Source organism: Triticum aestivum, chromosome 2D, assembly GCF_018294505.1.
Source record: "Triticum aestivum cultivar Chinese Spring chromosome 2D, IWGSC CS RefSeq v2.1, whole genome shotgun sequence".
Taxonomy (NCBI): Eukaryota; Viridiplantae; Streptophyta; class Magnoliopsida; order Poales; family Poaceae; genus Triticum; species Triticum aestivum.
Window position 1 is genome coordinate 118,629,181 of NC_057799.1, and position 21,923 is coordinate 118,651,103.

Below are 21,923 nucleotides of genomic sequence, written 5' to 3' on the forward strand. Positions count from 1 at the left end.
CCACCTACACCAAATTTTAGCTCACTCCAAGCTAGTATGTGAGTGCTACTTCAAAGTTGGCTATTCTGGTCAGTAGGGCACGTTGCACTACAAGTACTAGCAAAACCCCTCTGTATGAGCTGAAACTGTGCCATCTTAATCACCTTAGTGAGTGATCAAACCTAGTCAAAGCTGATCCTTCATCACCAAGTATATTGGCCACAGCAAACTCCAAACACCTTGTTGTTCCTTTGTTGTCTTGCTACGTGTGATCACACCAGTGAGCATTGTGCTTGTCCCTCCCTCCTTGGCATCTTGCTCTGATTCCCTTGTTCCCCTGACATGATTTGGCCGATCGTTGTGCCCCTCTTGCGCCAGCTCACGCGGTGACCACCGCCCTGGCACGCCATGGACGCGAGCTGAGCGTCTTTTGCTCGGGCCCCTCCTCGGTTCGTCGTGCTCGTGTGCCTTGCCATGTCCGATAGCTTCCCCATGATACCCCACGTCACCCTACGCAGCTGCCCCGTCTGGACTCGCCCTGGTTGCGTTGCTTTCGAGCTCGCCCGTGCCACTAACCACCCCTGCTCTTCCTTGTCCCGTTGCCGAAGCTCTCCCGAGCATTCCCGAGCTCGCCCGAGGCCTCCCGCGCCCCCGTGAAGCTCCTGGACAAGTCTCCCCTCCCTTGCCTATGCTCGTGCCAGCGCGACGGCACACGCTTCACCGCGACCGCGACCGAACACCGCGTTGTCGCGGCTTTTTAAGCCCTCCCCGAGGCCTCTCGACCTCACCAAGCTCATCAAAACCCTCCTCTACGCCTCCCTAGCCCCTCAATCCACCCCCGGAGTACCTCGGTGCTCTTCATTGCGCCCACAGCCGCCGATCGGCTCCGCCTAAATTCCGACGATCCGCGCCTCCTCCCTTCAGTCCACCACCACCAGATACCTCCCCACTACCCCGCGAGCCGCCCTCCTTCCTTTCTTCTTCACCGGAGCCATGGTAGCCTCGCTTCCAAGTTTGGCCAAAGTCATTCCCGTCGGAGTCTTCACCACCGCTGCTTCGGTCCCTCTCGGAGCCCGTGCCCTTGCCAGGAAGGTGTGGCGTCCTCTCCCGCATCCATCGGTGGCCGGAGCTCGACCGGAGACGGCCTGAGCCGCCGGGGAGCACCGGTGCACGCCCAGCCATGGCCTCCTGTGTTCTTCGCGTTGGGAGGAGGAAGAAGGAAGCGGGAGGAGAGAGATCCCGTGGGGCCCGCCTGTAAGTCTCACAGGCGTTGACTACCCCCGGGCCCGCGCTGAGTAAGTGAAGACGTATTCAGCTGGATGCGTTTTCTTTCAGGGAAAGCGTACTTCTTTTCTACTTTGTCTCAGAATGCGTATTCTTTTGTAGAAAGCGTATTTTCGCCGAAGGCGCTTTCTATTTTTCTATCCAGGCCCAGTTTGTAAAGATTTTTCTTGCAGATAGGTCCCTGGCAGAAAACCCCTCCTAACTTTTTGCTCGTAACTCTGATTGAGGTGATTCCCACTCCCACATCTTTGTCTCGTTGAGCCCATTCTATTCCTATCATTGTCACTATGGGTTGACATACTAGAAATGACCTTTTTTCCCATGTCCCTAATCAGCCCCCTTCGGGAAAGAAACTCTTCCGGCGATTCCTTCCACGATCTGTCCGCACATCTTCCCAGTGGTTGCTTCATCCCCAGGTAAGCCACAACACCCACTTGCATGATGGCCATGCAGTAGCCATGGTTTTCAACTTGAATATTTAATAAATGGTTGCTTGTTTTGATACGGTTATCGTTGCTTCGGTGGTGCTTATGAATTTGTGTTTAGTTTCATGCTATGTTTTTATGCACCTGGTTATCATGTACTAGATGCTAGTATTTCTGTCATATTTCATGCTTGGTAGTAGTACATGTTGGTGTTGGTCATGTTCTTCGGTGCATGACTATCGTCTGCTACCGAGTACCATGATTATGCATGTTCCTTTACATCTAGCTGGTTATATGCCTACTTGGTAGTATTCTGGTTATGTTCGTGCTTAGTATTTATTGTTGATGCTAGTGGTCATGTTATGCTATGAGTAGTGTTATGCTTGTGATGTTTATGCTAGTCAGTATGCAATGCTCATTCAGATATATGCTTTATTGTTGTTGTGCTTGATGATTATGTTGTACCCCCATGCTTATGTTGATATCATGCATGATAGTTGCATCATGTTATATTGTATGACTCACCATCATTTGCATTCAAGTTTAATCGGACTTAAATGAACTTGAACAACTGTTGGCTGAGTCATGGTGCCACCACATCGAGCTGACCAGTGCAACCACATTTGCCTTTTACGGGAAGGTCCTAACTGGGTCTATTGTCATGCCTCTCGCCCGTGCCTCCAATGAGGGAAGGGTATGGGCGCGCGCTACCCTGATCAGGTAGGCGGACATAAGCCTTGTGTGCCCGTGGTTGGTATTGAGATCTCTTGTCCCCGTTTGCGACCGTTTTGTTTTGCCACGACGGTGGCCGTTGATGCCTTTGGTAGGCACGAGGCCACCCATGACTTAGCCCAAAGGGGAGTTGGTCGGAGTGGCCGTGAGAGTGTCATGGGCAGTAGATTAGTTTTGTCGGAATGTTGTTGGTCCACTCGAATGGGAGTGTGAGGCCATGGATTCCGTGTGTGGGTATAGTGTGCTAACCTCTGTAGAGTGTGTATTAAATCTAGCAATAGCCGCGCCCGCGGATAAGGGCCTAGTTCATAGTTGGTCACACTATGGGTCAACAGTAATAATAATAATGTGCTTAATAGCAACCCTGGTTCGATGATGAAAAAGAGATTGGTTATGATCGTGAGAGGGTCACCGTGGTATCAAGGATACCGAGTTGATGGTTATTTGTGATGTTGTGCGAGAATCACGAGTAAAGGTCAAGCTCCGTGTGGTCATGTAATGATTACTACGTATGGTAATACCAAGCTTGATTGGATCCTGAGATGATCGTGTGATGCCCGTGATGGTAAGTTGATGTATGTGATGGTTACGAGGTAACCCGAGCAGAGTAAGTCGGTGCATGATAGCTTCATCATGTTGCATGTTAGTATCATCATGTTCATATGTTCATGCCATGCTCATATTGTTCTAGCTGTATCGTGTTCGTCTTGTTCATGCTATGGTTGATGTGATAATATCATGTTAATTCTTGTTAACCTGTAATTGCCATGTTGTTGTCTGTCTGGATTCTCTTGGTTGCTATGAGCTTGCAAGCACATTCAATGTACTGACCTGGCGTGTCATGCCAGTTTGCAGGTCATGTCGGATTTGATTGCTTGTTTGCTGTGGATTCCTTGTTTGCGAGCTAGGATAAGCGTTCCAGCCAGAGTCCCCGCGGAGTGGAGTTCATCACCATCGTCGTTGTTCCGCTGCTAGTAGTTATTCCGCTGCCTCGTGTTGTTCTGCTGCTTGCATGGAGCAACCATGGCAGGCAAGTGTCGCCGCGCCGATGTAATCCCTTGTATCCATATAGATTGTAATAAAGAGCTGATTTGTTCTATGCTAAGCAGCACTACTAGGAAAAAGCTTATACACAGTAGCATAGTAGTAGCGCTGGAAAGAAGTAAACGCTGCTACTATTTAGCAGTAGCGCTTTTCCAGGAAAGCGCTACTAGTAACTCCATAGTAGTAGCGCTGTGAAGCAGAAAAGCGCTACTATTATGTGGGACCAGACGAGGCCACCGACTGTTTTCGTAGTTGTATCAGTGTAAAGAAAAAAGTGCTACTACTAACAGTTTAGTAGCAGCGCTCTGTTTTTATGCGCCGCTACTGCTAGTGGGCCCTCCTTAGTAGTAGCACTTTTTTGGAAAGCGCTACTACAAAGTCCAATAGCAGCTGCGCTTTTTGCAAAGCAGCGCTACTGCTAGTTGTGGCTGGTGCCACCTTTTCCACCCCCTTCCCCTCCCTCTCCCCCACTTTGCCCTCTCTCCCCTCCTTTCCCCTCTCCCCTCTCCACTCTAGCTCCACCATTGTTTCTCTTCTTCTCTCTTCCTCCTACCTTTCTTCTCTCCTCATTAATGGCACCCTCCTCCATAAATGGCCTCTCTCTTTCTTCTACACCTCTCTTCTCTCCCCCATTAATGCCCCCATCCACCATAACCCCTCTCCATTAGTTAGCTAGCTAGATTCACCTCTCCTCCCCAACAACTAGATCTAGCTAGCTATTTAGCCAACCACCCTCCTCCACATCATCTAATTAACCGCGTGCTCTCGGTCTCTCTCGGGAGATATATATAGGTGAGTAAAAAGTTGTTCATTTCAAGAAGAATATGTGTGTGAATGAGAATATGTGTGTTTGGGATATATATATATATATATATATATATATATATATGGAGAGATTTGTGCTAGTGACATGCCCTTGAGTTGCTTATCTTTTGCCGAAATGTCGATTTATTTCCGTTTTGGTGAATTTCGAGCAAACTCATATGTCCTATTTTTAGGCAAGGTCATGCCAAAATTTTATATATATATGACTTTGAAGCATGCATTATTTATTTCATAACCCTTTTGCTTGTTATACCATGCAATCGGTCATGAAGGTGAGTGGATGGAAGGTGGAGCGGTACATGCAATCCGCGGTGATGGACATCTATGCAAATAATCGGACTAGGATTAGATGTCCGTGTGCAAGATGCAAGGAAGGAGTCCTTTTGGACCCTTTTGATCGTGGCAATTTGAAGGCGCACCTGCTGATGAATGGTTTCATGGATGGCTATACTCAATGGATAATTGAAGAAGATGATGATGATGAGGACGTTCACATGGCAGGGAATAACGACATGGGGCTAGATGAAGAGATGACCGATCGACAAGAAGACGATGGCGCCGGACATGTCGGCGGGGAAGAGTCCGGAAATGACGATGGCGGCGAAGAAGATTCCGGACACGGCGAAGAAGAGTCCAGACATGGCGGAGAAGAGGCGGCGGTCACACCGCAGTCTTCGATGCTACTAAGTGCAGTCGTGCAGGACCCTCATGTTCGAGACCTCCTTCGCAAGAGTACGACTAGCGAGAGAGCTGCTTCTATAGAGGAGGCCAAGCTGGCGCAACTTGAAGTAGACTCGAGGACTCCATTGTATAATGGTTGCGATCCCGAGGTGACCGCTTGAGTTTCACGCTCGAACTTCTAAAGACGAAGGCCAAAAACAAATGGACAGACAAAAGCCTCGATGAGCATTTGAAGTTTCTACATAATAAATTTCTTCCCGCGGGGAACCTATGTCCTACTAGTGTTGAGGAGGCCAAGAAAATCGTTTGCCCTTTTGATTTGCCGCACATTAGGTACCACGCATGCATCAATGATTGCATCATTTATCTGGGGGCACGCGGGAAAAACCAGTTGTCTAGTGTGCAATGCTTCGATACAAGAAGGCAGGAAAGAAAGCTCCTCGGAAAGTTGTATGGTACTTTCCGATCATTTCCCGTCTGCAGCGGTATTTCGTAGATCCTAAGGAAGCAAAGCTCATGCGCTGGCACGCGGAGAGGAAGAAGCCCGACGATGGAGATGATCCGAGGCTGAGACACCTCGTAGATGGTAGCAAGTGGAGAGCATTCAACGCCGTATATGGATTTGCTGCAGAAGATCCAAGGAACATCGTGCTTGGTGCGAGTACCGATGGCATGAATCCATTTGGAAACCAAAACACCTACCACAGCACATGGCCCGTGTTTGTATGGATGTACAGCCTCCCCCCATGGAAGTGCATGAAGACAAAATACATACACATGAGCATGCTGATTCAAGGGCCGAAACAACCGGGAAATAGTATTAACCTGTATATGGGGCTTCTGCAAGAGGAGCTAGACACGTTATGGAAAACACCGGCATGGACATGGGACGCCAGCAAAGGAGAATATTTCCATATGAGAGTCGCGCTGATGATGACGGTGCACGACTATCTCGGTTACGGGTACACCTCAGGCCAGGTGTGCCACGAATACTACGGATGCACGAGGTGCATGGATGATACAACGTCTCAGCAGCTTACGTCAACGAAAGATGGTGGGTCCAAGAAAATCGTGTACATGGGGCATCGTAGATGGCTCGAGAAGGTGACCCGTGGAGAAAGCGTGGAGATCTATTCAATGGGTTGTCTGAGCTTTGAGGACCTCCATGTAAGAGGAGCGGTGCCGAAATCGATGAGCTATTGAGAAACTGGGAACAACGCCCCGCGCCGGGAAAGATCAAAAAGGCGCCGGAGCCGCTGCTGAAGGTATGGAAAACGAGGTCTGTTTTCTAAGACTTAGAGTACTAGCCCAATCATGACACACCTCATTGCCTTGATCCAATGCATATCATGAAGAATGTCCTCGAGAGCTTGCTTGGCACACTGATGAACATGCCGGAGAAGACCAAGGACGGGCCGAAGGCAAGGAAAGACTTGGAAGATTTGAAGATCAGGAAAAATCTCCACCGTAAAAAGTTGATGGAGGAGACGGAGACGGAGACGGAGGAGGGGGAAAGGGTAGAAAAGTCAACAAGAAGGAGGAGAATTATTGCCCCCCTTCTTGCTTCACCTTAAGTGCGAAGGAGATCGATCAATTCATCAAGTGCCTTATGGGAATCAAAGTCAGTTCTGGTTACTGTGGGAAGATAAGCAGATTTCTAGACCCCAAGAAGAAAAGGTTCAGTGGGATGAAGTCTCATGACTGTCACATGATGATGATGCGGATACTCCTGGTTGCCATTAGAGGGATAATGGAGAAGCACGTCCGTGACACGCTTACTGGTCTCTGCAACTTCTTCGACGTTATATCTCAAAAGTACATAAGTGTGAAGCAGCTCCGAAGGCTACAGGAAAAGATCATTGTCATACTATGTGAGCTTTATATGTACTTCGCGCCCGCGTTCTTTGACGTCATGGTGCATCTGTGTGTCCACATCATGGATGACATCATCGACCTCGGGCCGACATTCCTTCACAGCATGATGCCGTTCGAGAGGATGAATGGGGTCATCAAAGGATTCATTCGTAACATGTCCCGTCCGAAAGGGAGCATCGTCCAGGGGTATCTGACGCATGAGTGTGTCTCCTTTTGCGAGAATTATATAAGCGTCAGAGACCCTGTTGTTGGTTTTCCCGTCAAGAAGCACGATGGGAAGCTTGAAGGAGATGGTCACAACAACGGCCGGAGGGAATTGCACGTGGACTACTCGGATAGACGGAACGACTTTGACATGGCTAACTTAGTAGTCTACAACACCTAGATGTGGTAGATGATTATGTGGCACAGCACAAAGAAACCATCGCAAAGAAGTACCGTGATAAGGGATGCTCAAGACGGACGACGAAGTTACTGTAGAGCACAACGCCACTTTCTTGCGCTGGTTTAAACAACAAGTTCTTGAAAATCCCCCGGAAGAGGGCAGTTCGGACGGATTGCTCGTACACACCTTAGCACATGTCCCCGCGCCCGAGCTGGCGACCTATCAGTCCTACGATATCAATGGATACACGTTCTACACGGAGGCCAAAGACATGGACAGTGATTACCAGAACTTTGGGGTGACAATTCAATGCGTGACTAACGCCAACGGCACAACTGAGAGATTCTACAGGAAGGGTCGAAGAGATCTGGGAGCTTGACTATGCTGGAATGCACGATGCGACGATGTTCCGTGTCAGATGGGCCAAGGACGTCGTAAGAGAAAACAAGTATTTCACCACCATGTCTATACCTGACGCGAAGAGCACTCCCGTGAACTTTAACGTCATCGCCAAAAATGAGCCATGGGTACACGCTAAGCACATGACACAATGCTTCTTCATAACCAACCCGGCCAATCCCAGCCGTGGTGTCGTGAGGAGATCCAAAAGGAGCATCGTCGGAATGGATGGAGTAGCCAACAAAGAAGACTACGACCAATACGGCAACCCGATGAGGGAAGATGACAATGACGATGAAGCATAGGTGAAAAGAAGAATCAATACTACATTACCTAAGAAAGATTGTAATCCATGGCTCCGGAAAAGTCACAAGGAGGGGCTCAATTACTCGGGAACGAACAAGAAAGGGAAGAAGCTCAATGTGAAACATCGTCGACGCAGCTGATCAGAAACCTACATCTATATATATGTATCTATTTTGTGTACGCACTTAAGTAACCGTTATCGGTCAATTGATATGTTACCACCACATGCATGGTTCCGGTGATATGCGCGCAGTGGGGGAGAGGGAGACGCCGTCGTCGGGAGAAAAACAAAAAAAACAAAAGGGAGAAAGCAATACAAAAGAAAAAGGAAAGTAAACATAAAAGAAAAGGAAAATAATAGAAGAAAAGAAAATTAAAAACTACAAAAGGAAAATAATAAAAATTGGAACAGCTAGCAGTAGCGCTGGATTGAGAACCAGCGTTATAGCTACTATAGCTATAGTGCTTTGTTCTAGAAAAGCGCTACTACTATGTGCCATTAGCAGTAGCGCTGCTTTACAACCCAGTGCTATAGCTAAGTTAGCTATAGCGCTGGGTTGTAAAGCAGCGCTACTGCTATTTTGAGTTAACCTCAAATTTGGCCAACCGCCAAGTCCCAATTCTCCCCCGGCCACTCTCCCCACACACTCTTCCCCCACTCTATCGCTGCCGCCGTCGCCCTCGCGCCGTTCATCGCCCTGCTCGACCTCGCCGCCGTTCGTCGCCCTGCTCGACCTCGTCGCCGCCTGTCTCCCGAGCCCGCGCCGTCGACCACAACGCCGCCCCGCCTCTCCCCTGCCCCTGCGCCCGCCCTTGACCTCGCCGCCCCTGCGCTCGCTGTCGTGGTACTAAGACTGATAGTAGAATAGGGGGGTAAGTATGGAGAGGCAAGATCCTAGCTATGGCGAAGTTGTACACACGAGTTTTACGAGTTCAGGCCCTTCTCGGAAGAAATAACAGCCCTACGTCTCGGAGCCCGGAGGCGGTCGACTGGATTATGTATGTGTGTGGGTTTACAGGGGTGCGAACCCTTGTCCCAGAGGAGGGGGTGGCTTATGTAGAGTGCGCCAGGATCCCAGCTCCCCTCCATTACACAGGGTTCAGTGTACATAAAGAGAGAGAGTTACAGGTAACGTCTGTAATAAAGTGCTATAAATGATCATTAAGCATATGAGTAAACGCCCGACCGTTGCTGCACGGAGTGGCTTCAGGTCTTTGGCACGTCGAGTGGTTTAGTGGTCGAGTGACCTAAATAAGGAGGGGTCTCTGAGTGAATGGTAGGTCGAGTGGATTGCTGATACATCTCCAACGTATCTATAATTTATGAAGTATTTATGCTATTATATTATCCATCTTGGATGTTTTATGGGCTTTCCTATGCACTTTTATATTATTTTTGGGACTAACCTATTGACCCAGAACCCAGTGCCAGTTCCTGTTTTTTCCCTTGTTTCAGTTTTCGCAGAAAAGGAATATCAAACGGAGTCGAAATGGAATGAAACCTTCTGGAGAAGTTATTTTTGGAAGGAAAGCAACCCGGGAGACTTGGAGTGCACGTCAGGAAAGCAACGAGGGAGGCACAAGGCAGGGGGCGCGCCCACCCCCTGGGCGCGCCCTCCACCCTCGTGGGCCCCTCGTGGCTCCCCTGACATACTTCTTTCACCTATATATACCCATATACCCTAAAACGATCGGGGAACAGAATAGATCGGGAGTTCCGCCGCCGTAAGCCTCTGTAGCCACGAAAAACCAATCGGGACCCTGTTCCGGCACCCTACCGGAGGGGGGAACCCTCACCAGTGGCCATCTTCATCATCCCGGCGCTCTCCATGACGAGGAGGGAGTAGTTCACCCTCGGGGCTGAGGGTATGTACCAGTAGCTATGTGTTTGATCTCTCTCTCTCTCGTGTTCTTGAGGTGATTCGATCTTGATGTATCGCGAGCTTTGCTATTGTAGTTGGATCTTATGTTGCTTCTCCCCCTCTACTCTCTTGTAATGGATTGAGTTTTCCCTTTGAAGTTATCTTATCGGATTGAGACTTTAATGATTTGAGAACACTTGATGTATGTCTTGTCGTGCGTATCTGTGGTGACAATGGGATATCACGTGATTCACTTGATGTATGTTTTGGTGATCAACTTGTGGGTTCCGCCCATGAAACTATGCATAGGGGTTGGCACACGTTTTTGGCTTGACTCTTCGGTAGACACTTTGGGGCACTCTTTGAGGTTCTATATGTTGGTTGAATAGATGAATCTGAGATTGTGTGATGCATATCGTATAATCATACCCACGGATACTTGAGGTGACATTGGAGTATCTAGGTGACATTAGGGGTTTGGTTGATTTGTGTCTTAAGGTGTTATTTTACTACGAACTCTAGGGCTGTTTGTGACACTTATAGGAATAGCCCAATGGGTTGATCGGAAAGAATAACTTTGAGGTGGTTTCGTACCCTACCATAATCTCTTCGTTTGTTCTCCGCTATTAGTGACTTTGGAGTGACTTTTTGTTGCATGTTGAGGGATAGTTATATGATCCAATTATGTTATTATTGTTGAGAAAACTTGCACTAGTGAAAGTATGAACCCTAGGCCTTGTTTCCTAGCATTGCAATACCGTTTACGCTCACTTTTATCATTAGTTACCTTGCTGTTTTTATATTTTCAGATTACAAAAACCTATATCTACCATCCATATTGCACTTGTATCACCATCTCTTCGCCGAACTAGTGCACCTATACAATTTACCATTGTATTGGGTGTGTTGGGGACACAAGAGACTCTTTGTTATTTGGTTGCAGGGTTGTTTGAGAGAGACCATCTTCAACCTACGCCTCCCACGGATTGATAAACCTTAGGTCATCCACTTGAGGGAAATTTGCTACTGTCCTACAAACCTCTGCACTTGGAGGCCCAACAACGTCTACAAGAAGAAGGTTGCGTAGTAGACATCAAGCAGTTTCTGGCGCCGTTGCCGGGAGGCTAGGTAAGCGGCACTCACACCCCGTCAATCAAGCTCTTTTCTGGCGCCGTTGCCGGGGAGGTGAGTGCTTGAAGGTATATCTTTAGATCTTGCAATCGAATCTTTGTGTTTCTTGTTTTAGCACTAGATTAGTTTATAAAAGAAAACTACCGAAAAAAGAAAAATGGAATTGAGTTTGTCTCACACGCTTCATCTTTTTACTATCTTTCGTGAGAATGATGGAAAGGAAAATTGTGCCAAAGTGTTAGAAGAAGATAGCATTAAAATGTTTGGTACTAAATCTTTGAATGATGAGCATGATTGCAATGTTGTTAGTATGAACTCCTTGAATATCCATGATGCTAATGATATGCAAAGCCACAAGCTTGGGGAAGCTATGTTTGATGAAGATGATATTTTTTGTCCCCCAAGCTTTGATGAGCAAATTTACTATGATGAAAGCATGCCTCCTATCTATGATGATTATTGTGATGACATGTATGCTTTAAAGAATAATGATAACCCTGAAACTTGACATCTTGATCTTAATTTTCAATCACATGATAGTTATTTTGTTGAGTTTGCTCCCACTATTATTCATGAGAAGAAATTTGCTTATGTGGAGAGTAATAAAAATTCTATGCTTGTAGATCATGAAAAGAATGCTTTAGGTGCTGGTTATTTTGTTGAATTCATTCATGATGCTACTGAAAATTATTATGAGGGAGGAATATATGCTTGTAGGAATTGCAATAATATCAAGTTTCCTCTCTATGTGCTTAAAGTTTTGAAGTTATGCTTGTTTTACCTTCCTATGCAAGTTGATTCTTGTTCCCATAAGTTGTTTGCTCACAAAATCCCTATGCATAGGAAGTGGGTTAGACTTAAATGTGCTAGTCATATTCTTCATGGTGCTCTCTTTATGTTTCAATTTTTATCTTTTATGCGAGCATCATTGAAATCATCATGCCTAGCTAGGGGCGTTAAACGATAGCGCTTGTTGGGAGGCAACCCAATTTTATTTTAGTTTCTTGCTTTTTGATAATTAATTCATCTAGCCTCTGGTTAGATGTGGTTTTGTGTTTTAATTAGTGTTTGTGCCAAGTAAGACCTATAGGATCTTCTTGGATGAAAGTTATTTGATCTTGCTGAAAATTCCAGAAACTTGCTGTTCACGAACACAATTGTTTAAAATCACCAGAACGTGATAAAATACCGATTCCAATTGAAGCAGATCAATAATCAAATTATCTAGGTCGTCCTATTTTGGTAGAATTTTTGAGTTCCAGAAGTTTGCGTTAGTTACAGATTACTACAGACTGTTCTGTTTTTGACAGATTCTGTTTTTCGAGTGTTGTTTGTTTATTTTGATGAATCTATGGCTAGTAAAATAGTTTATAAACCATAGAGAAGTTGGAATACAGTAGATTTACCAATACAAATAAAGAATTAGTTCATTACAGTACCATGAAGTGGTGTTTTGTTTTCTTTCGCTAACGGAGCTCACGAGATTTTCTATTAAGTTTTGTGTTGTGAAGTTTTCAAGTTTTGGGTAAAGATTCGATGGACTATAGAATAAGGAGTGGCAAGAGCCTAAGCTTGGGGATGCCCAAGGCACCCCAAGGTAATATTCAAGGACAACCAAGAGCCTAAGCTTGGGGATGCCCTGGATGGCATCCCCTCTTTCGTCTTCGTTCATCGATTACTTTACTTGGAGCTATATTTTTATTCACCACATGATATGTGTTTTGCTTGGAGCGTCATTTACTTTTGTTAGTATTTGCTTGATGTCATTTAGAATAATGTTTTGCATCTCTAGTTTCAATAAAAATGTAAAGGATAGCTTTTACCATGCTTATTTTGCAAGTGTACATGTTGCTGTTTCAAAACAGAAAGTTTACCGTTGTTGCAAAAATTCCCTAGAAAATTCAGAATGTGATAACATGTTGAAACCTTTTGCATAATACACTCTGATAAATTTACTACAGTGGGAAATTTCTTTCATAATTTTTGGAGTTAGGGAAGTATGATGAATATTGCATTCTTTACAGACTGTACTGTTTTGGCAGATTGCTGTCATGTTTGCATTGTTTGCATATGTTTGCTTGTTTAATGATTCTATTTGAGGATAGGACTATCAAATATGCAGAGGCATTTAGTATGCAATGTTGTATAATAATTTTAGTGATTTGCTACAGTATAGTATGATAAGGTTTTTGCATTGGTTTATACTAACTTATCTCACGAGCCCTTGTTGAGTTTTGTGTGGATGAAGCTCTTGAGATTTAGGGAGACCGTGATATGAGAGGAATTAAGGAGACACAAAAGCTCAAGCTTGGGGATGCCCAAGGCATCCCAAGATAATATTTCAAGAAGTCTCAAGTGTCTAAGCTTGGGGATGCCCCGGTTGGCATCCCACCTTTCTTCTTCAACAACTATCGGTTAGTTTCGGTTGATCCTAAGTTTTTGCTTCTTCACGTGATGTTTGCTATCCTTGAAATGTCGTTTTATTTTGTTTTGCTTACTGTTTGAATAAAATACCAAGATCTGAAACTCTTAAATGAGAGAGAGTCTTCACATAGCTACATAATTATTTAACTACTCATTGATCTTCACTTATATCTTTGTGGAGTAGTTTGTCATTTACTCGTGTGCTTCACTTATATCCTATGAGTAAATGGTTGAATGATTTGAATGTCATAAATCTGAAATTATATATGTTTCATATGCCTATCCCATGGGGAGTAATGCCTTCACATATAAGATGTAGAGGTGGTAAATTTATTGAAGGTTAGCAAACTTTGTATTGGTCACTTGAACAATTCATGAAAGAATATTGAAGGAAGAGAGATTTCATATATAATACTATCTTGGACATCTTCTATGATTGTGAGCCCCATTAATTATTTTCAAACCTGAGCAAATTAGTTGAAGTTGGACAAGGAAGACAACATAATGAGTTATGCTTGGGTATATTTGTATAGAAGTTATATTGTTATGGATCCTCTAACATGTGGTGCTTGCTATTTAGAATCCTTTGCTAGCCAAAATATCTGTACTAAGCAGGAATACTGCTTGTGCATCCAAATTCCTTGAACCAAGTTTCTTCCATGAGTGTCCACCATATCTACCTATATGCGGTATTTACATGCCGTTCCAAGTAAATTTGCATGTGCCAAACTCTAAACCTTCAAATAATAATCTGTTTTGTATGCCCGAATCGTTCATGTAGCGACTACGGGTTAGCAGTATCTTCCATGCTAGGTGGGTTATTCTCATGATGAGTGGACTCCGCTCATCATTCACGAGAAAATGGCTGGTAACTGGGATGCCCAGTCCCATGATCAAAAGATCGAAATCAAATCAAAAATAATTGCAAACAAAAGTCCCCCAGGTTTGATGTTAGTTGGAGGCACCCGTTGTTTCGGGCAAGCCATGGAATTATGATTGTTGGTGGAGGGGGAGTAAAAATCTTTACCTTTCTGTTTGGGAACCGCCTATAATTTATGTAGTATGGAAGATATTGGGAACTCTTGGTCGTTATGTTGACAATGAAAGCATACCTCTCAAAATTATTTTCATCTCTGTTTTTGCTTCGAGCTCTGGCACCTCTGCAAATCCCTGCTTCCTTCTGCGAAGGGCTTATCTTTTACATTTATGCAAGAGTTAGTAGTATTCCTTCTCATTCCAACCTACTATTTAGTTGGCAAGCATCATGTGATGGAAAGATCTAAGCATATATGGCCATTCAATATATTTGATCATGAATTATTATTGTTGACAATTATCTATAAGATAAAGAAGTTGGGAGGCAAAACATTAAGCCCCTATCTTTCTCTGTGTTCGATGGATGCTATTTGTTCTAAAAATATGCTTTGAGTGGTAGCAATCATGGAAGACTAAATGATAGTTGAGTATGTGAAGTTTGCTGAATCAAAGCTCTGACATAGACTCTTCCTGAAAATAAGATGAATTGTAATTGTTTGATGACCAATAACACGGTTTGTTAGTTTTTAAGAAAGTCTATGATCTATACTTTAACATGTGAATAGTTTATTACTTGATCATGCAAAGTTCTATGAGTTGAGCTACTGTTATGACATGTAATGATGCTAGAAAAGGTGATTGAAATTATCATAGATCAAACTTGTGCACCTGCTAGCATTCACAGTTCATAAACTATTTCTTTTATCATTTACCTACTCGAGGACGAGCAGGAATTAAGCTTGGGGATGCTGATACGTCTCCAACGTATCTATAATTTATGAAGTATTTATGCTATTATATTATCCATCTCGGATGTTTTATGGGCTTTACTATGCACTTTTATATTATTTTTGGGACTAACCTATTGACACAGAGCCTAGTGCCAGTTCCTGTTTTTTCCCTTGTTTTAGTGTTTCGCAGAAAAGGAATATCAAACGGAGTCGAAACGGAATGAAACCTTCTGGAGAAGTCATTTTTGGAAGGAAAGCAACCCGGGAGACCTGGAGTGCACGTCAGGAAAGCAACGAGGGAGGCACGAGGCAGGGGGGCGCCCAACCCCTGGGCACACCCTCCACCCTCGTGGGCCCCTCGTGGCTCCCCTGACGTACTTCTTTCACCTATATATACCCATATACCCTAAAACGATCGGGGAACAGAATAGATCGGGAGTTCCGCCGCCGCCAGCCTCTGTAGCCACGAAAACCAATCGGGACCCTGTTTCGGCTCCCTGCCGGAGGGGGGAACCCTCACCGGTGGCCATCTTCATCATCCCGGCGCTCTCCATGACGGGGAGGGAGTAGTTCACCCTCAGGGATGAGGGTATGTACCAGTAGCTATGTGTTTGATCTCTCTCTCTCGTGTTCTTGAGGTGATTCGATCTTGATGTATCGCGAGCTTTGCTATTATAGTTGGATCTTATGTTGCTTCTCCCCCTCTACTCTCTTGTAATGGATTGAGTTTTCCCTTTGAAGTTATCTTATCGGATTGAGTCTTTAATGATTTGAGAACACTTGATGTGTGTCTTGCCGTGCGTATCTGTGGTGACAATGGTATATCACGTGATTCACTTGATGTATGTTTTGGTGATCAACTTGCGGGTTTCGCCCATGAACCTATGCATAGGGGTTGGCACACGTTTTCGCCTTGACTCTCCGGTAGACACTTTGGGGCACTCTTTGAGGTTCTATATGTTGGTTGAGCAGATGAATCTGAGATTGTGTGATGCATATCGTATAATCATACCCACGGATACTTGAGGTGACATTGGAGTATCTAGGTGACATTAGGGTTTTGGTTGATTTGTGTCTTAAGGTGTTATTTTACTACGAACTCTAGGGCTGTTTGTGACACTTATAGGAATAGCCCAATGGATTGATCGGAAAGAATAACTTTGAGGTGGTTTCGTACCCTACCATAATCTCTTCGTTTGTTCTCCGCTATTAGTGACTTTGGAGTGACTCTTTGTTGCATGTTGAGGGATAGTTATATGATCCAATTATGTTATTATTGTTGAGAAAACTTGCACTAGTGAAAGTATGAACCCTAGGCCTTGTTTCCTAGCATTGCAATACCGTTTACGCTCACTTTTATCATTAGTTACCTTGCTGTTTTTATATTTTCAGATTACAAAACCTATATCTACCATCCATATTGCACTTGTATCACCATCTCTTCGCCGAACTAGTGCACCTATACAATTTACCATTGTATTGGGTGTGTTGGGGACACAAGAGACTCTTTGTTATTTGGTTGCAGGGTTGTTTGAGAGAGACCATCTTCAACCTACGCCTCCAACGGATTGATAAACCTTAGGTCATCCACTTGAGGGAAATTTGCTACTGTCCTACAAACCTCTGCACTTGGAGGCCCAACAACGTCTACAAGAAGAAGGTTGCGTAGTAGACATCAATTGCACTCGACACCTTTGGGCCCCCTCTATTCACTCTTGAACTTCTTTGCTTCTAGGACAAGGACCTTAGGTAGGACGTATAGGTCAGGCCTATTACCCTACCCCAGGTCTATGTCCTCATCATTAGCCCCCGAATGGATTGAGGTCCGAGTGAAAAGAAGATTGAAGTTGACCTTGCTTTGACTCTTGTTTGACTCTCGCTTTCATCTCCAAATGGAGGCCAGTTGTTGGAACTTCGGCTTCGTTTCAGTCGCCTTGATCGATTCAGAAATTGCCGACTGGTTTTTATAACGTCACCCGTCGAGTGTTATCCTTGACATGGAATCTTTGGCGTGATCGGTTGTAGAGGATCCCGGATTTCGCGGGATTCAAAGTTTTGGTGGAAGCGCGCCAGGCGGAGCGCGCCGTGGTAAGCGGAGTAGATAAATAGGACGTTTCGATTTCCACGCCACCTTTTTCACCACGTATCCCGTGTGCGACTGTTAAGGGATTTGACAGGATCGCCCGGACCCACGCGTCAGCCACTCGGAAGTAGGCCTTTAAAAGCGGCGAGGCCGAGGCGTCCGCACTGTGCGTGCCCATTCTCCTTCTTCTTCCTCTTGCTCCTTCACCTCGTTCAGCTTCTCCACTCTCGACGCCGCTGCTCCGCCGCCATGGGGAAGGAGAAAACGGCGGTGCTGGAACGCGCGAAGAAGGCGACGGGGGCGGCGAAAAGCAAGAAAACGAATCGGGGATCTTCATCGCGCTCGGGGCTGCCGTCGGGTTGGATCCAGGGAGATTGGATCCGATCCTCACTTCGGCAGGAAGACTTGGACGATATGGCCGAGTTAGGGCTAATCGTCCATGAGTCTGCGCGGCTGCCGGAGGGGGAAACGGAGCCGCAGCCGCGACCGGGTGAGTGTGCTGCTCGCCACTCATGTCGACCGCGGCTTCTCGCTTCCTCCACACCCCTTCTTTCGAGGTTTCTTGAATTTCTTCGGGGCTCAACTCCATCATTTTACTCCCAACACCATCACATATCTTGCTGCATTCGTATCCATGTGGGAGAATTTCCTGGGTGTCGACCGCACTGGGGTCTTTTCAAGCACATTTTCACCATCCGCTCCCAAACAGTGAAGAAAGCGAACTCGAACGACGAGAAAACCAATGATCCAGATGTGTGGGGGTCTGGGTATCCAGAAGAGGAAGAGGAGTTCCTTCCCTTCGATGACTCTTCTTGAGTCGGTCAGGGGCTGGCACTCGACCTGGTTCTACTGCCAGGATATCGTGACCCCAGGCCAGTCGACTGGACTTCCCCCTTTCTCTTTTGATCGTGTTCAGACTCCATCTTCGTTGAAAGTGACCGCCGCGGAGAAGGCGGAGACGGGCATGCTGGTTGAGAGAGTAGTTCAACTGATCAACCAAGGTGTCACCGGCATGGATCTGCTAGAGGTGTTCCTTAGTCGGCGCATTCAACCACTCCAAGCTCGTGACCACTCCATGTGGATGTACTCCGAGGCTGGTCACACCGCTCGGGTTCATCCGGAGGAGGTGGCGGCCAAAACAGAGGCCCAATGGCTGAGGGGCATCACCGGGAACAAGGACAACCCTAGGGGCGCCAGGAGAGTCAACCCTTTCAGCGACGGCAACCAGCCAGACAAGGTTTGGCCACTACAACTGATTGAATTTGGATGTGTTTTCTGACTGTTTGTTGATCCGACTGATTTCCACTCGGCTCCTTGTTTTGTAGATTTACACAGAGATGTACTCAATGCCCAATGGCGAACAAGCTCTGGAGTAGGACCATGAGGGCGAGGACAGCGCGGAGGAGAGCGGCGAGTGGGAGTCACCAGCCGACCATGATGAAGATGAGAGCGATGAGTCGGACGATGAGGAGGTAGCCGACTCACCACCTCATTCCAAACGTCGATCCAAGCAGCACCATGATCCCGCGGGCAGGCGCGGCAAGGCTGTGGCCTCGAGCGCTCCATCTCAAAAGCGCGCTCGGTCTTCGACTCCAGAATTGGCTGAGAAGGTCACCAAGCAGCCCAAAATCAATCCTTCGAAGGCTCGGAAGACCTTGCCTAGAATCAAGATGGACGTTCCTGTTGCTTCTGGGTAAATGTTCTTCCCGTATTTTCTTGCTCCGACCGATTCTCTTGTACTGACCGAGTGGATGATGAACCTTTACAGCCCGGCCTCGGCCGCGGCTGATATGGATATCGACAAGACCCCAAACGACCAGGAAACCGACAACGCAGCTACCTCCAAAGCCAGTAAGCCTGCCCGACTCGAATTTATTTGGACGACTGGATTGTTTGTCAGCTATCCCTTTGACTTTGTCTGTTTGTTGAAGCTCCACGGGACGTTGTTGTGCTCCCGGACGATGAAGAAGAAGTATCGCTGAGGGGAAGGAGGTGGAGGGACAAGGAACTGAGCGGGAAAGCGCCTGAGGCCCAGGTTCCTCAGTCGACCGTGATGCCTGGGATGGCAATCAAGCGATCGACAGATCTGGCTCATACCAACGTCACTTTCGCTATCCCGCTATCGACTGATTGCCCATCAGGATCAGCTGCTCAGACTTCTGCTGCACCAATACAACTCCATGCATCAGACCCAGCGGCTGCTTCGATTGCTCTGCCATCATCGCTTTTCACTGTGTATGAAACCCCGGACGACCCACCGACTGCCGCCAAGGAAGCTCTTCTTCAGTTGAACCTTGTGATGGGGCAAATGAAAGTGGTGCATGAGGCCAGTCAGGTGGCCTTCAACGCCGGAGCTGCTCTATAGACCAATGTCCAGGTTAGTTGATTTCTGATTGATCATATTTCTTGTCTGATCACCCACTGGGGTGCGACTATTTTGAAATTGTATGAGTCAATTTGGGTCGACTTGAATTGAATCTTTGAACTAGTGGGGGCACTCTGAGTGCACCCACTGGGTGTAGTCCCCAACACCATAGTTGACTGCGGGCAGTCGACTGTGGTCTGAGAATCTGAATTTTTTTACGCGGCCTGGGTGGACCAGGCCGAATGGAACCAGAACCAGTGGGGGCACGCTAAGTGCACCCACTGGGTGTAGTCCCCGAGATCATACTTGAGTGCGGGCAGTCGACTATGGTCTGAGAACCTCCCCTTTTTTTACAACTCGCGTTGGGCAGACCATGCCGAGTGTTTTTACTCAAACCAGTGGGGGCACGCTAAGTGCACCCACTGGGTGTAGTCCCCGAGACTGTCGTTGAATGTTTGATTCGGTGGTAGTCTTAGAGTAACTATCGCAGTGATGTCTTTTTATTTCAATCGACTGACATGTCTTTTTTTTTACTGCAGAAATCTTGTGATCTCGGTGTTCAACTTTCTACACTGAACAAGCAACAAATCAGCCTCAACCTTGATCTGGAACTGGCCAAGAAGAATCTCAAGACTGCTCGTGATGAAGTAGCTGCCATGGGAGGTAACAAATCATCAACTGTCTATCTCACTGCTGGCACTTTTCCTTTCCATTTTTTGAACCGAGTGACTCCACTCGAGCAGATGTATGTAGTCAAAATCATCAACTGCAAGCCCGTCTGAAGAATGTTATTTCTTTAGAGAAAATGAAGCGGGCTTTGGAGAAGAAGTTTCTGGATCTTGCTGCTGCACAGAAGGAAGCGCGAGAGAAAACGGCGCTTGCTGACAAGAAGCTTGCTTCAGTCGGCAAGTTAGAAGGAGAGAACTCCAAACTGAAGACTGCTATTTCTGACGGCAATCGGGAGGTCGAGCGACTGAAGAAAGACAAGGACAAGCTGACTGACGAGCTTGGGAGCCTCAAGGCCAAGAAGGGCGAGTTGGAGTCTTATCTGGGCCAGCTTGCTGCAAAGCTGGTCTTAAAACTTGAAGGTACCGATGATTGACTGACTTATTACGGCCGACTGTCAGGCCTGATTATATCGTCGACTCACCATTTACTCAATTGTGCAGAGCTTTGCCAAGACTTTGAAGCAGAAACTGGGCGGCTTGAGACGGGTCTCGATCCCATAAATTGTCCAGTCAAGGATGATGTTGCGATGAATGTGCTGCGGTTGGAATCTCGCATGGACAGCGTGGTTGCTTATCTTGCCCGCCTGAAGGCAGCGATGACTCAGGTTGACGCTGAACTCTGGCCTCAGGCGGAACTGTCTCAATACCTCGAGTCTCTGATGGCTCGACTGAATCAAATACCTGACCGAGTGCAAGAATGGAAGAAGTCATCTGCTCGCTGTGGCGCTTATGTCGCGTTGTCCCTGGTCCGAGTGCACTGCAAAGACGTCAAAGAAGACAAGCTGGCGGAGCTCAAGGTTGCTAACACAAAGAGGCACACTTTCCAGTCCTTCATGGACACTTTCCTTGACGCCGCCACTCGCATTGCAGACAGCATAGACCTTGACAGTTTCTGCGACCCAGCCAGTCCTTCTCCTGACGCGTGACCGAGAAACATTATGCTCCACCTTTATTTGCCTCGGAATGCCGAGTGATTGTGTAATCGTTAAACTTCTTTGGGCTTGATGCTCGAATACTCTTGATCCGTCGTCCGGAACTTTAGGATTTATCTGAACTTGGTTTATCTCTGAATATGCTTGTGTTTGCCTTCGAGTGGAATTTGCTCTTCACTCGGAATAATCTTTGTACTTGAGATACAACTATTGTACTTATGGCGCAGCACCGAGGAGAAGGTTGCAGTCGACCTGCACCTCGCCATCCTTGCGGATAGGGATGGAGCGTACGTTGTACTTGTGGCGCAGCTTTGAGGAGAAGGTTGTAGTCGACCTGCACCACGCCGTCCTTGCGGATAAGGATGGAGCGTACATTGTACTTGTGGCGCAGCTCCTAGGAGAAGGTTGTAGTCGACCTGCACCTCGCCGTCCTTGCGGATAAGGATGGAGCGTACATTGTACTTGTGGCGCAGCTCCGAGGAGAAGGTTGCAGTCGACCTGCACCTCGCCGTCCTTCCGGATAGGGATGTGGTTCAAACTTAGGCAAGTACCGGACTGCAGCTAAGCCTCCTGAGTGGGAGGGTTGCTCACCTCTCGGTAGGAGTTTTTTAAACTTAGGCGAGTACTGGACTGCAGCTAAGCCTCCGAGTGGGAGGGTTGCTCACCACTCGGTAGGATTTTTCAAACTTAGGCGAGT